The sequence below is a fragment of the Grammomys surdaster genome, unplaced genomic scaffold, assembly GCF_004785775.1.
Source record: "Grammomys surdaster isolate TR1022 unplaced genomic scaffold, NIH_TR_1.0 149, whole genome shotgun sequence".
In the NCBI taxonomy this organism is placed as follows: domain Eukaryota; kingdom Metazoa; phylum Chordata; class Mammalia; order Rodentia; family Muridae; genus Grammomys; species Grammomys surdaster.
In genome coordinates this window covers 7,254,654-7,267,825 of record NW_021604607.1, presented here as the reverse complement: position 1 = coordinate 7,267,825, position 13,172 = coordinate 7,254,654, and positions in this window count along the sequence as shown.

Sequence of the window (13,172 nt, the reverse complement as noted above, 5' to 3'; positions counted from 1 at the left end):
CTCCTCCTCCTCCTCCTCCTCCTCCTCCTCCTCCTCCTCCTCCTCCTTTTTGAGACAGGATCTCTCTGTGTACGTCTAGCTGTCCTGGAACTTGTTAGACTTCAGAGCGCAGCTTAGAACAGACACCAGACCAAATGGTTGGGGGTGGGGGGGGTTATTCAGGGCAAAGGGCAAAGGTGGGGGAAGAGAGATAGAGGAAGATGGTGGAGAAAGAGAGAGAGAGAGAGGAGAGAGAGAAGTGGAGGACGGCCATGACCATGTGGAGAAAGGGGGAAGGGAAGTGGGGAGGGGGAGGGGACAGGGGGAAGCTAGAGGCAAGAGAGCAAGAGGGTAAGAGATTAAGAAAGAGAGAGAGTAAGAGAGGGAGGAGGGGGCAAGCAGCCCCTTTTATAGCAGGCCAGGCCTACCTGGCTGTTGCCAGGTAACTGTGGGGAGGAGCATACCTGGCTGTTACCAGGTAACTGTGGAGGTGGAGTTTAGATAGAAGACTAACATGACTGCCTTTTCTTCTTTCAGCAGCCTCCATACTGAGGAGCAGCCTCCAATTTCCTAAGAATTGACTTACATTCTCTATAGATAAGCTTCCTTCCCCTACATCTTGCCAGCGTTTGTTGTTTCCTTCTTGTGGTTGGTTCTGTTTGGGGGTAAGGGTGGGGACTGGACTTGCTGTGTAGCTTCCTGCCTCAGCCTCCAGAGCACTGCTTCCTGCCTCCTTGTTTTCTTCCTGATAGCTATTCTTATTAGGATGAGCTGGAGTCTTAGTGGAGTTTTAATTTGTGTTTCCTTTATGATTAAGGAGATGCTTTTTCCTTGTATTTATTGAGCATTTGTATTTTTCCAATATTTATGTGTGTGTGTGTGTGCTCATGCACACTATGTGTATGGAAGTCAGAGGGCAACTTTCAGAAACTGGTTCTCTCTGTCCACCATGTGAGTCCTGGGTATTGAACTCAGGTTCATCAGGCTTGACAGCAAGCTCCTTTATCTGTGGAGCCAGTCACCAATCCCATTTGTATTTCTTTCGAGAAATGTCCATTTAATTCATTTACTCATCTATTCATTAGGTTGTTTGGTGTTTAAGTTTTTTAATTCTTTATAAATTATACATACTTATCCTTTGTCGAATACATAGCTGGCAAAGCTTTTTCTCCCCTTCCATGGACGGCATCCTTACTGAGCTGATGGCTACCTTTGCTGTGTACTCTTTGTATCGCATGCAACCTCCCTTTTCAGTTCTTGCCATAACTCCTGAGTAATTTCAGTTCTCTTCCCTTTGTACAGCTATACCTTAGAGTGCTTTTCCTCCTGAGCAGAGGTTCTCAACCTTCCTAATTCTGTGACCCTTTAATACAGTTCCTCATGCTGTGGTGATCCTCAACCATAGCATTATTTTTGTTGCTACTTCATAACTGTCATTTTGCTACAGTTATGAATTGTAATGTCAATACCTATGCTAGCTATATGGTACACAACTCACAATGGGGTCCCAACACACAGGTTGAGAACCATTCTTGGCAGTTTCATTAATGCAGGTTTTAGAGTAAGATTTTTAAACCATTTTGACTTCTTGTTGTCTCGAGGGGTTAGGGGTGTCATCTGGGTCCACTCTTGGGTACATAGCTAGTCGGTCTTTCCAGGACCATCTGTCGAAGAGGCTCTTTCCCTAGCATATGCACTTTGACAACCTTTGACAACCTGTGTGTAGCTGGGGCTTGCTTCTAGTTCAAGGCCAATGCTCTACGTGTACCATGTGAGTTTATTTCTGAGGTTTTGGAGTACAATTAATTATTGCAACACCTCTTTTATGCTTCCATATGAATTTTTGAATTGGTTTCTTCATTATTTCTTCTTCTATGTTTCTAAGCTACCTTGTTTCCCTTTATTTGAGTTTTTGGGTATTTTAAAAATTTTATATTATATTAATATGCCTGAATGTAGGTCTGTGCACCATGTGCACTTGGTGCCTGTGGAGGCCAGAAAGGATACTGGATCCCCTATGGGTGGCGCTGGGAATTAACCCTGGGTCTTCTGGAAAAGCAGCCATTACTCTCAGCCACTGAGCCAACTCTCCAGCCTCTAGCCTGTTTTTCTGAAGGAGCTTTCTTGAAGGAATATGTTAACCCAGGGTCATAGGGCCTGGGCTGGGTCACTGTCCATGTCTACACAGGCACTAACAAATGTTCACGTTATTCCCAGACTTACCAAGCCTAGCTCACTCTCATTTTATTGCTCTGTGAAAGAAAGGTAACAGGGAGAAAAGGGAGATGGAGAAAAGGAAGGAGTTGTAAAGGAGGAGAAAGATGAAGAAAGCAGAGGCCATGGCCAGAGGTTGGCTGTTCACAGCTCAGGCGAGCTGAGGACCTCAGCAAAGTCGCTAACACAGCACCTGCAGCCACTAGTTCGCTCTGAGAGGGTTCCTCTTCCCCTTGAGCCTTGTCACTGAGAAGCAAGGTCAGCTTTACAAAAGACACCAAGTGCAGATAGAGACCAAGTGCCGATAGAGGCCCAGAACAGGCTCAACTAGGTGCTTCCTCCTCAGTCTCCTTCAGAGCCTCTGGGCCAAGGTCAGTGCCAATAAACTCGAGGCTAGGCCTTGAAAATTAGGAGTGGTCTCTTAAAGTCTATGAAGCTTTCAACTCTCCCATTCATCTGTTTTCTAAGTGGAACTTGGGAAGAGGAATTGCCTGAAGCCAGCACAGGTGGCTAAAACCAAGTGGGTGGGGCCAACGGGAAACTCCACCCTTTGGCTCCACCCTCTCAGCTGACTACTCCTGGGGGCAAGAGCAGAACGGCAGCTGAGTGGCGGGTGGGGCTTGAGGCTTCAGTGAGGCTGTAAGGGAAGTAGGCAGGACCCTGTGAGGGATCAATTGCCCCAGCTAAGAAGAGTGATTTTGGGCTCCAGGGGACCTCATTGGGTGCTTGGAAACCCATCCTTCTGCATCTCTCCTATGGTTCTGGCTCCTGTTCCATCAGGGAAGCGATCATTAGAGCCTCATTTCGGCCTCCTGTTGTAGAAATGAAGGCTCTGAGAAGGCAGAAAACTAAGCAACACAGCCAGTGTGGTAGTGTTGCACAGATCTGCATACTTAAAACACTTGAGTCTGGGGCCTGTTGGGACTGAAGACCCAGCCTCTTGCATGCGTTTCTGGTTTGCGTCTGAACGCAAGCTTACTGATGCTTTGCTTTACTTCGGCAGAGAAGTGTTGCATCATCTGCAGTAGTGAGCTATACACAGTTGAGACTTAGACTAGTGCTGCACTCTCACACAAAAGCAAAGCCAGGAAACGTCCCAAAGGCATCTGGTGTTCTTTTTCCCTTCTTTCCCAGCCTTCTTCCCATGCCACCACAGAGCTGGGTCCTGAGAGCTGGTCCTCAAGTCCAACAAAGCCTGCATCCTCTACCCAGACACCACGCCCACCACTAAAAAAGAAAAAAAAGAAAGAACCCATCCCTGTGGACCATTTCAAGCAGGAAGCCCCTTTCAGTTCACTGGAAAACAGGAAATGCCTCCAAAGGTCTGAAACCTTTTTAGTGGCTGCGCCCTTCATGCAGGGTCTGTGTCCCCAGCCAGCTGCTGCAGACAGTCTGGAAGCAGAGCCTCCCCAGCCCCCAGCCCTGAGAGTATGTGATCCTTGGTGTCACTCATGCATTTGCTGCCCTGCTCAGCATATTGGATGGTCTGGAGAGAGGGAGGTTGCTCTGGGTTTCAGGAATGCTACACAAAGAACCAGACAAGCCAGTTGGCTTCACACGAATCAAACACTGGTGTGAATGAAAACCTCACTAGGTCAGATTGAGCTCTACACCAGACCCAAGGTTGGCTGACCTCCAGCAGAGGCTAACCTCATTCCAGCAGAGAAAGGCTGACTTTCTCGAACCTTCTACGGCTGCCTTCTCCCTTCTCCAGACTGTCCCCTCTTACTTTGACCTTTTAGAAAAATAACCTTTAAGTCTTGCAACTGAACACACTAGCCAGAGGCCAAGCTGGTCTTCAGTCCTTTATTGAGCTTCTACAGAGCAAGTGGTGTGAGCCCACGGTGATCCTCAGAGCCTCCCAGGTCAGGGAAGAATATAAGCCCAGACCCAGGCCCTGCCTAGTCTCTACTTCCCTGACTGTCTTGGGTTAGTCTCCTCATCTCTAGGCTGTGGTTCCTCTACTGAAAAATAATATGCTACACAGTCTCCCTAATCTCCACCCTTGGTGGAACACGCCAAGTGAGTAGAGACAGAAATTGTGTTGCTTATTCTGGGTTTAGTGCTAGTTCTGAGAGGATTTAATAGATAGGCACCAAATCTTCAGTGTGGCAGATGGGGTTAAAGGAATCCCTTCTACTTGAAAGTAATTTCTCTGGCTCTATCACATACTGTGGGACCCTGAGTGGTATGACTGATCCTTACAGGGCAGACATACAGACCTCTGTGAACAAACATACACACTGGCTGAAAAACAATGTCATAGTCTGGCTGTGGGTTAGCCCAAAAGTTAGAAAAAATGAGATTTACAATTAAGGCCATCCAAGGCCAAGTCTTGATGCAGTAAGTTTACAGGTTAGTTCTCTGACAAACATGGGGAATGGGGTGCATTAGCTGAGGGAAGAGACCATGACCTAGGTACCCATCCCACTAGGCACCCCTTACTAACTTCACAAGACCTGCAAGCCCTTCATGAGGGAGCAGCAGGCACTGTCTCCCTGGGTATTGACATTGTGAACCTTTACCTGTTGTGGTCACTGTCCTCCATTGGTTCCTTCCCACGTCTGTTGAGAGGAGGAGCTGAGGGAAGAAGTGGGTGCCTATTGGGTCAAACCTACACATGAAGGTACAGTTAGAAGCAGAGGAACAACCCTTCCAGTGAGGTCTGAGGACTCGTAGGGTCTCCCACATGCTGTCTAGGGTACTGAGAAATCACTCTGAAATGTACCATCTTCAAACAAGAATTATGGGTTCAACGATCATCCAGTGACTCAGGACTTTGAAGCTTAGCAGAGGTCACAAGCCACTTGAAGGTTCTGTCATCTGAGCATCAGGATCATTTGAATGCTCAGCCAGGGAGAGATCTGGAAAGATGACACAGATGGCACGTTGTCCCCAAGTCACTGTCATTAGTGGAACATGCCAAGCGGGGTGTGTGTGTATGTGTGTGTGTGTGTGTGTGTGTGTGTGTGAAGAGGCATTATTTATGCTAAGGTTAAAACTCACAGCTCTCCTATTACTGAATTCGGCTGACTGGGGAGGCTTCCGTTCCTCCCTGGAACCTAACAGAGACATTTTTGGATCCTCCTCAGTAGGGGTTATCTGTAGTGCAGCCTAGAACAGGCTACCCCACTGTGAGCTAAAGGGAAGAAGAAAGGGCACAGTGAGCGTGGAAACCACAGTCCTCTTGTGACTTAGCCCTCAAACTGGCATCCCATCAAGTAAGTCACTTAAGGGGAGGGAATTCCTGGGAAATAATTTTAGAGTAATCTTTCTCAACTCTGTTTCAAATCTCTATGACCCTGAATTGTTTTTTTAACACTAACCAAAGCATGTCATAGAAACTTTACTGCAGAAGCAGATATGTGACCCTTAAACTGTCCCCTAAAGAGATTTATAGAAATGTACAAGGGACTGGAGAGATGTTTCAGTGGTTAAGAGTACTAACTGCCCTTCCAAAAGACCCAGGTTCAATTCCCAGCTCCCCCACGATGGCTAACTACAGTCTGTACCTCCAGTTCTGGAAGATCTGACACCCTCTTCTGACTTTTGCAGGCACCAAGCATGTAATGACAATGCATAAGGCAAAACACCCAGACACACTGTAAAGAAATATCCAAGAATACCCTTCTGGTGATATGCAGAACTCAAGAAGAGTATGGGCAGGTTCTGTGGTCAAGGAGCTGGATGCAGCAGTGCAGAAAGATGGAGCTTACTGAGGAGTAACCTCTGAAGTAATCCAGCTGTCAGAAGCCTCTCAGCAGGCAGACCTGATCCAAGGCCTACTCTCTAGCTAAGACACAGTCAAGTATGCTAGCAAAAGAAGGCTCCAGATTCCAACTATCACAGTCCTGACTGTTGTGCACACAGCCTGTAAGGTTTGCATTATCTGTGTTTGTGTGCTTGTCTCCACACACATGCAGGAATGTAAACAGGAGTTCATGGGTGTGTTGTATGTACGCATGTATGTGTGTAGCTCTTTAGGTGCTAGTATGTCTGAAATCTCTGGGATGGGCAGGGCTAATAGGCAGGTCTGGAGCATCCTGGGAAAGAAATGTGCTGGTGCCGGCCGACACTAACGCTTTAACCATGGAGATGGCTGCATATCCCGAAGATTCCTTTGGCCTGTTGCTCTCAGCACAAATAGCAGATATTTTCATCTTCTATGGGAACTTCCTGTTCAGCTTCCTGTTGATCTTGAACTTTTAAAATTTTTTTAAGGATGTAATTCTTTATTTTGCTTTTGAGTTTGCCCAGTGAGGCACTGTGGTTCCCAAGTACCTCTGAGAAAAGGGAAAAAAAAGAAAAAAGAATCTTGCCACAGCGAATCAACTTGTTGGCTAGAGTTAGAGGCTCCAGAAGCAGAAGGCAGGGGTATTCATTATCATGAACATGGTCTAGTGTTCCTGTTGGCGTCATACCAGTGGGAGGGGTGGGGAAAGAGGAGGGTGCCTTGGGACAGGCTTCTCTGGGGATTATGGAGGACCTGGTCTGAGGTTTGTGGGACAGCGGAACTCCATCACTTCTGTACCTCAGTTTACCTCTAGGACTGAGGCTGCCCAGGGGAGAGCAGTTACAAGTCCCAATGCTTCCTGCATAGGGGAGAGAATAGGCTCCACTCAGCTCTAAGCAACCACACCAGGCCCCAGGCTTCATGCCTCATGGCAGTTCCTTTCCTCTGAGCAGAAGTTCCTCTGGGGCCTGCTCCCTGCTGACCTCCTGCCAGGTGTCCCTTCCACCCATCCTCCACTTCTGTAATTACTATTATTGTTGTTGCTGTTGTTTTTTGAGACAAAGTTTCTCTTAGTAACAGAGTCCTGGCTGTCCTGGACTCGCTGAGGTAGACCAGGCTGGCCTTGGACTCACAGAGATGTGTCAGCCTCTGCCTGAGTGTCCACTCATCCATTGTTCTTTCAAGTTGTCACTAAAGGTCTGAAGAAGCTTTCTTGTCACTTACCACGTCCTGGCCTGCTTTTCCTTGTGACCTCTTCCTCCACACTGTTTCCCTTCCTCTGAGTGGATCTGGGGCTGTGGTCAAAGCCTTCACTCTTTTGTACCCTCTGGATTTCCTTCCTGCTCCAGGCTCTCTCCTGCTGAGCTCTTCTTCTTCCCTACTTCTCTGAATGCCTCAAGAAGACACACTCTGCCTCTTCTCCCCTTAGGAACAGGACCAAGAATTGTTGGGCTTGAATAACTCTTCTGTAGTTTCAGCTCAAGCATCACAGAGATCCAGCTGTCAGGAACAGCCCACTGTTTCCCTCCATCCTTCCCAGGCCCAGCAGGGAGACCTTTGTACTTTAAGGAAGTGCACACTTTCACCCATGCAACACCCGGAAGGTGGGTTGCCTGGAGGAGATGGAATCCTGGGAACTTCAGTCCAGTCTTGCTTAAGGAAGAATTCTACCATAATAGAAAAGCAAAAAAGGAAACCAGGTTCCCTCCAACTGCTCATGGCCTAAGAGAGATCTTACCCTTCCCTCCCCAACCTTGTACAAATGTAAGCTAGCACTGTGACTTCCAAATAAGGCCAGGTATAAAAGACTCATCGGCTCCGCCCCTTGCTGGATAAGGTCAGGATCTGAGGAGCAGTGCTTAATGATTACTGGGCCAAGAGATGTGACACTGTGTCTTCTTATGGACAAGATGTTGCCTAGGCCCTAGCTGAGTTACTGACATGGTTGGTGTCCAATAAGTGTCTGAAGGACTAAGAGAACCACAGGGAGACTCAAGAAGGGCACAGGACTGAGAGCCATCCCCTACAGGAGCCAGTGACCCCAGGCTGTATCCAGAAGATTGAGCCCAAGTCCATTCCCTTTAACGCCCCCTTTCTCCGTGCAAACCAGAGGGGGTCTTTCTGTGTCTGCCATCTTATCTCTGCCTTATCTTTGCACACAGCCAGTGCATACGCCTTTGTGCCCCAGGCTTCTTCTGACCCACAGCAACCTTGAGGAGATTTTGAACTATAATCCTATGGATTCACATTCACCTTGAGGGTCTTTTCCTTCCTCCCCTACTGGTCTTTGTCTGGAAAATTCCCTACCTGGAAACTTGGATACAGAATGGAGGCAGGTATCCTCTTGACCAAACTGTCAACAGGAATTCTTTTCATGTAGCTTGTTTTTCTTGCCCTGTCACTGCTATGTTAAGTACATAAGATGGTTATTTAAAATATTTCCTTCAAGCTCCCCGCAAGAACCTCAACTTACTTCACCCCTTGACTGTGAACGTTGAGTCTTCCTACTATGATTTTTGCTAGGGTGAGTACATATTCCTTCTAGCCTTCCCACTGGGTCTCTGGGACCCTCTGCCCACCATCAGTGGGCCCTCTATGTCTTCATACAGCCCTTCCATGAGAGACAGACTCACTCAGGGTGACAGTGAGGTTCTTCACCCTCCAGTGCCCTTCACTTCCCAGTTTCAACATCTCAGCTCTCGTGACTCTCAGTGCAACTTGCCACATGGTTTGAAATGTATCCCTTTATCCCTGTATTCCTTTCAGCCCTTCCCCTCTGGTCCTTAGCTAGTTGCTCCCTCCCACTTCCCTGAATTCATTCCATTGAGACTTTACTACCCACGTAGCTACCTCATCTAACTGGCCTTCTAGTTCCCTGCCCACCATCCCTCTGGCTTTCCCTATGACTCGACTACCATCACCCCCATGGTCTCCGTGCCCCATTCCTATTTAATCTTCGGTCTACTCATGTGAGTTTTGGATACCCTCATTCTCAGCCTCCATTTTCTTCAGCGAACCACTTCTCTGTTAACCCAGCTTAGAATTCACCATCATTATAAACTCTTGGAAGTATGATTAGCTTCCTTGGAACTTCTGGGTTACTCATCTAACAAAGCCCTAAACTTGGTTTGAACACAGTTTCACAATGCTCATCAAATTCTGGGTCACTGGTTCTCCTTTGTATTCATGACCACAGAACACAGACACTGAACTTTTCCTAGCAGTCATGGGATGGTCCTCAGAGATCTTCCTGTCTTCCTGCAGAAGACGATTAGTCAGTCCCTTACCCTCTGGCCAAAAGTCTGACAACGTCTCACCCAGATCCCACCCCTTGTAGCTCATGACCTGGTCTCTTGCTTCTTGGGAAGAAGAAAAACTGAAAAGACTTGCTCATTTCTTTCTTCTCCAAAGCTTACTCAATAAGGGTATCTTGGCTCAATTTTAATAGAAGCCTTGATAGTAGACATTCTTAATTTGCTCCTGGGGCCTTCAGGGGGAGGAGCAGAGAGGCAAGGTCTTCTGTATCCCAGGTTAGCTTTCAACTCACTATGTAGCTGAGGGTATCCTTGAGTTCCACCTTTCCAGTGATGGGATTAAAGGTGTGTGCTATTATACTCTGCCACTTCTGGTTTTAGTGGAAAATTTATAGTTTCAACATTGTGTAGCATATAGGTTTTTGAAAGTTTTTTGTTTGTTTTTAAGATAGTGTTTCTTTGTGTAACAGAGCCCTGGCTGTCCTGGACTTGCTTTGTAGACCAGGCTGGCCTTGAACTCACAGAGATCCAAGTGCCTCTGCCTACCAAGTGCTATGATTATAGGTGTGCACCACCATGTCCGGTAAAAGTTTTTTGTTTTGTTTTTGTTTTGTTTTATTTTTTATATGTAAGTACACTGTAGCTGTCTTCAGACACCCATATGAGGGCATCAGATCTCATTGCAGATGATTGTGAGCCACCATGTGGGTGCTGGGATTTGAACTCATGACCTCTAGAAGAGCAGTCAGTGCTCTTAACCGCTGAGCCATCTCACCAGACCTTTTGTTTTGTTTTTAATGCTCTTATTTTTATTTATGTGTGCATGTGTGTGGTTTGCAGAAGTCGGAAATGGATATTAAAACCCCTGGAGTTGGTGACTATGAGCTGCCTGTTGTGTGAACCAAACTCAGGTCACCTGAAAGAGGAGCAAACACTCTTAACCACTGAGTAATCTTCCCAGCCCCCTCATTCTACTTTGCACGACAGTGTTCTGTGATGTTTTGTTTCTATAGGCTGACATGAACTGAGTGTCAGATTAAGTATATTTCCTCTATGGTCTTATGAAATTAGATGGGAAATTCTATAATTCCCTGGACTTTGGAGATCTTATATGTTATGTTTTATTTCAAAGCAAAATTTCAGTAAAATATTTTGTACATTCAACTGGATTCTTCTTTTTAATTTTTGAGAGTGGGTAGAGGAGGCCTAGATGTGTTGATTGGCCCTAACCAGATTACATTAACAACCTGGTTATATAGTCCCCGCCCCCCTCAGTTTTCCCTTTTCTTCTCTATCTATTCTCTAACAAATGATTTATTTTTGCATTCTCTAAACTGAAGCTAATACCCTTCCTGGTGTCTTTTGCAGGATGGAGGTTTTGGGCTGCTTCTTCGCCTTCTTTCTGATTCATTGGTTTGTTTCTGTCTTAAGGTTTTCCTCATGAATCAACTCCTATTGTCTGTATTGTTCCAGGGATGCTCTTCATTCTGGTTTTCCAGCTTGGCATTGTCTGTATTTGACAATGTCTTTGGTGTAAGTATAGTACTGACCCAAAAGGTTTGAGGACTTATTGTAAAGCTGGGCATGGTGGCACAGCTGTAACCCTAGTTCAGGAAGATGGCAAGTTCAAGGGCAGCCTAGTCTAGAGAAATAGTTCCAGGATAACATAACTTGATGAGACCTGATCTCAAAAAGTCAAAAGAAGCTGGGGCTTTGTCTTCGTGATAGTGTCACGATAGTGATAGTGCCTGCCCACATTTATCCCCTGGGAATCCTGACTCCCAGAATCGTGGAGGCAGAATTAACAAGGGATTTAACCCAGGGCCTTGTACACACTAGGTAAGGGCTTAACCACTGAGCTATATCTAAAGGCCCAAAACTTTCCTCTGATAATTGTGGAGTCAGTAAATCCAAACTACCCTCCCACTGTGAATAGGTCAAGAATCAGGCATACCTAGTAGGTTGGGACTGTAGTTGTTTACTATTGAGCCCAGCTTAAAGGATTATCATCTAAAACAAACCTTGCCAGAAAACAAAAGAACCTTCAATTGTCTCTTATAAAACTAACAAAATCTCAGTACTTAGATAAGATTAACTGTAGATGAGACATGAGCATTACAGGTTCATTTCATTTAAGAGACACAATGCAAAAACTGGAAACAAGTGAGAAGCAAGCGGAACATAGGCCTGGTACCCATGAAGCCTGAGGTTTATTCCTTAGTGATACACTTACAAAACAAGCAAGATTCACTTCAAAGCATCTTCTTTGTCTCAGCACACACTTTAAACCCCAGCACTCAGGAGTCAGAGGCAGGAGGATCTCTGAGTTTTAGGCTGGCCTGATCTACAGAGCTAGTTCCAGGATAGCCAGAGCCACACAGAGAAACCCTGACAGGAAGAAGAATTAAAAAACAAAACTAAACAAGAAAACAACTCTTAAGTTTGCATCTGCTGATGGCCTACTTTAATAGTATTACAGTTTAGCTTTCTATTAGTAAGAAGCGGTCTGATTAGTAGGTTTCTAAAACCTTGTTTCTCAGTCAGACTACCTTCACACGTGAGTCTCAATGAGTCTGTGTGGGGCACTGGTTTGTTCACTGTAGACTGCTTAGGAACATCAGTAGCCCATACATACCGGCTCCCCTCACCGGCATTTGTGACAACTGACATTGTCTGCAGACCTTGCTGCATGTCCTTTGGACAAGAAATGTTGCGGGAAATATTAAAAAAGAACCCAAGCTATGGCCAGCATGGAGCTGGCGGGCTGGCTGGCCATGCAATGGCTGGCAATGGCTGGCAATGGCTGGCCTGTTCTTATCTCGTGAAGACTTTCTGACTCAGAGCTCCAAAATCTCTCCATCCAGCTCTCTAAGTTATCGTTGGCAGGTCGCTACCACACCAGCCTCGTGCTTTAAAACTCCCATGCCTTTCATGGTGCACATCAGGCAAACCCATGCTTTGCCATTGTACCTTTCTCTCTGGAACCTTGTTGAGCCGCCTTGGGAAGGAAAACACCACACAAACTTAGTTCAGAAACAATGGTAACTCAGTCGCTGGGTGCAACAACTAGAATCCTGATCTTGTAAGCCTTATTAAATCTAAATCCTCTGGTGGTGAATCCTGATGGATCCACCATTGAAACCAGGAGACAGTAGTAGTTATATCTTGCCCTTTTGCTATCCCCATCCAAAAAGACTCTATCTCTCTCCAACTTCCTCTCTTTCCCAATCCAACTCGGACGTCCTGCCTACTAGCCCAGTGATTGGCCCCTTTACTCATTAGGAGGTGGTTCACAAGAAGTTACCTGAGTATGTGACCATTCCTTGTCCACAGCCCCTCCCAGGAGAGCGGAATTAGCATCAAAATACAAACAACACCAGGGCTATCCACAACAAAGAGCCATTAAACTGCATTCTACAATCAACCAATATAACTCACCACATTAAAAATGGCACCCTAAGATCTAGGCAATGGTTTCTAAAGACAAAATGAATATTGATAACAGATGTCTTAGTTTGGGTTTTTATTGCTGTGAAGAGACTCTATGACCACAGCAACTGTTACAAAGGAAAGCATTTAATTGGGGCTGGCTTACAGTTCAGAGGTTTAGTCCATGATCATCATGGGAGGAAGCATGAAGGCGCATAGGCAGACAGGGTGCTGGAGATACCTCTCTGAGAGTTCTATAACCAGATTGACACGCAGCAAGAAGAGAAAGCAACACTGGCTTGAACTTCTGCAACCTTCAAGCCCACCCTCAGTACATATTTCCTCCAACAAGGCCACACCTACTCCAACAACACCACACCTCCTAACAGTGTCCCTCTATGAGCCTATGGGGGCCCAACAGTCATCCATCAATGAAAATGATACCAAGTGAGACAAAAAGAGGCAGACTGTGCAAGGAGGCTCCTGCCATGACCTGAAGATTACTCTCCTACTCATGAAGAAGGCAGATGCCACAGTCCAAAATGAGAAAGGAGCATAGCCTT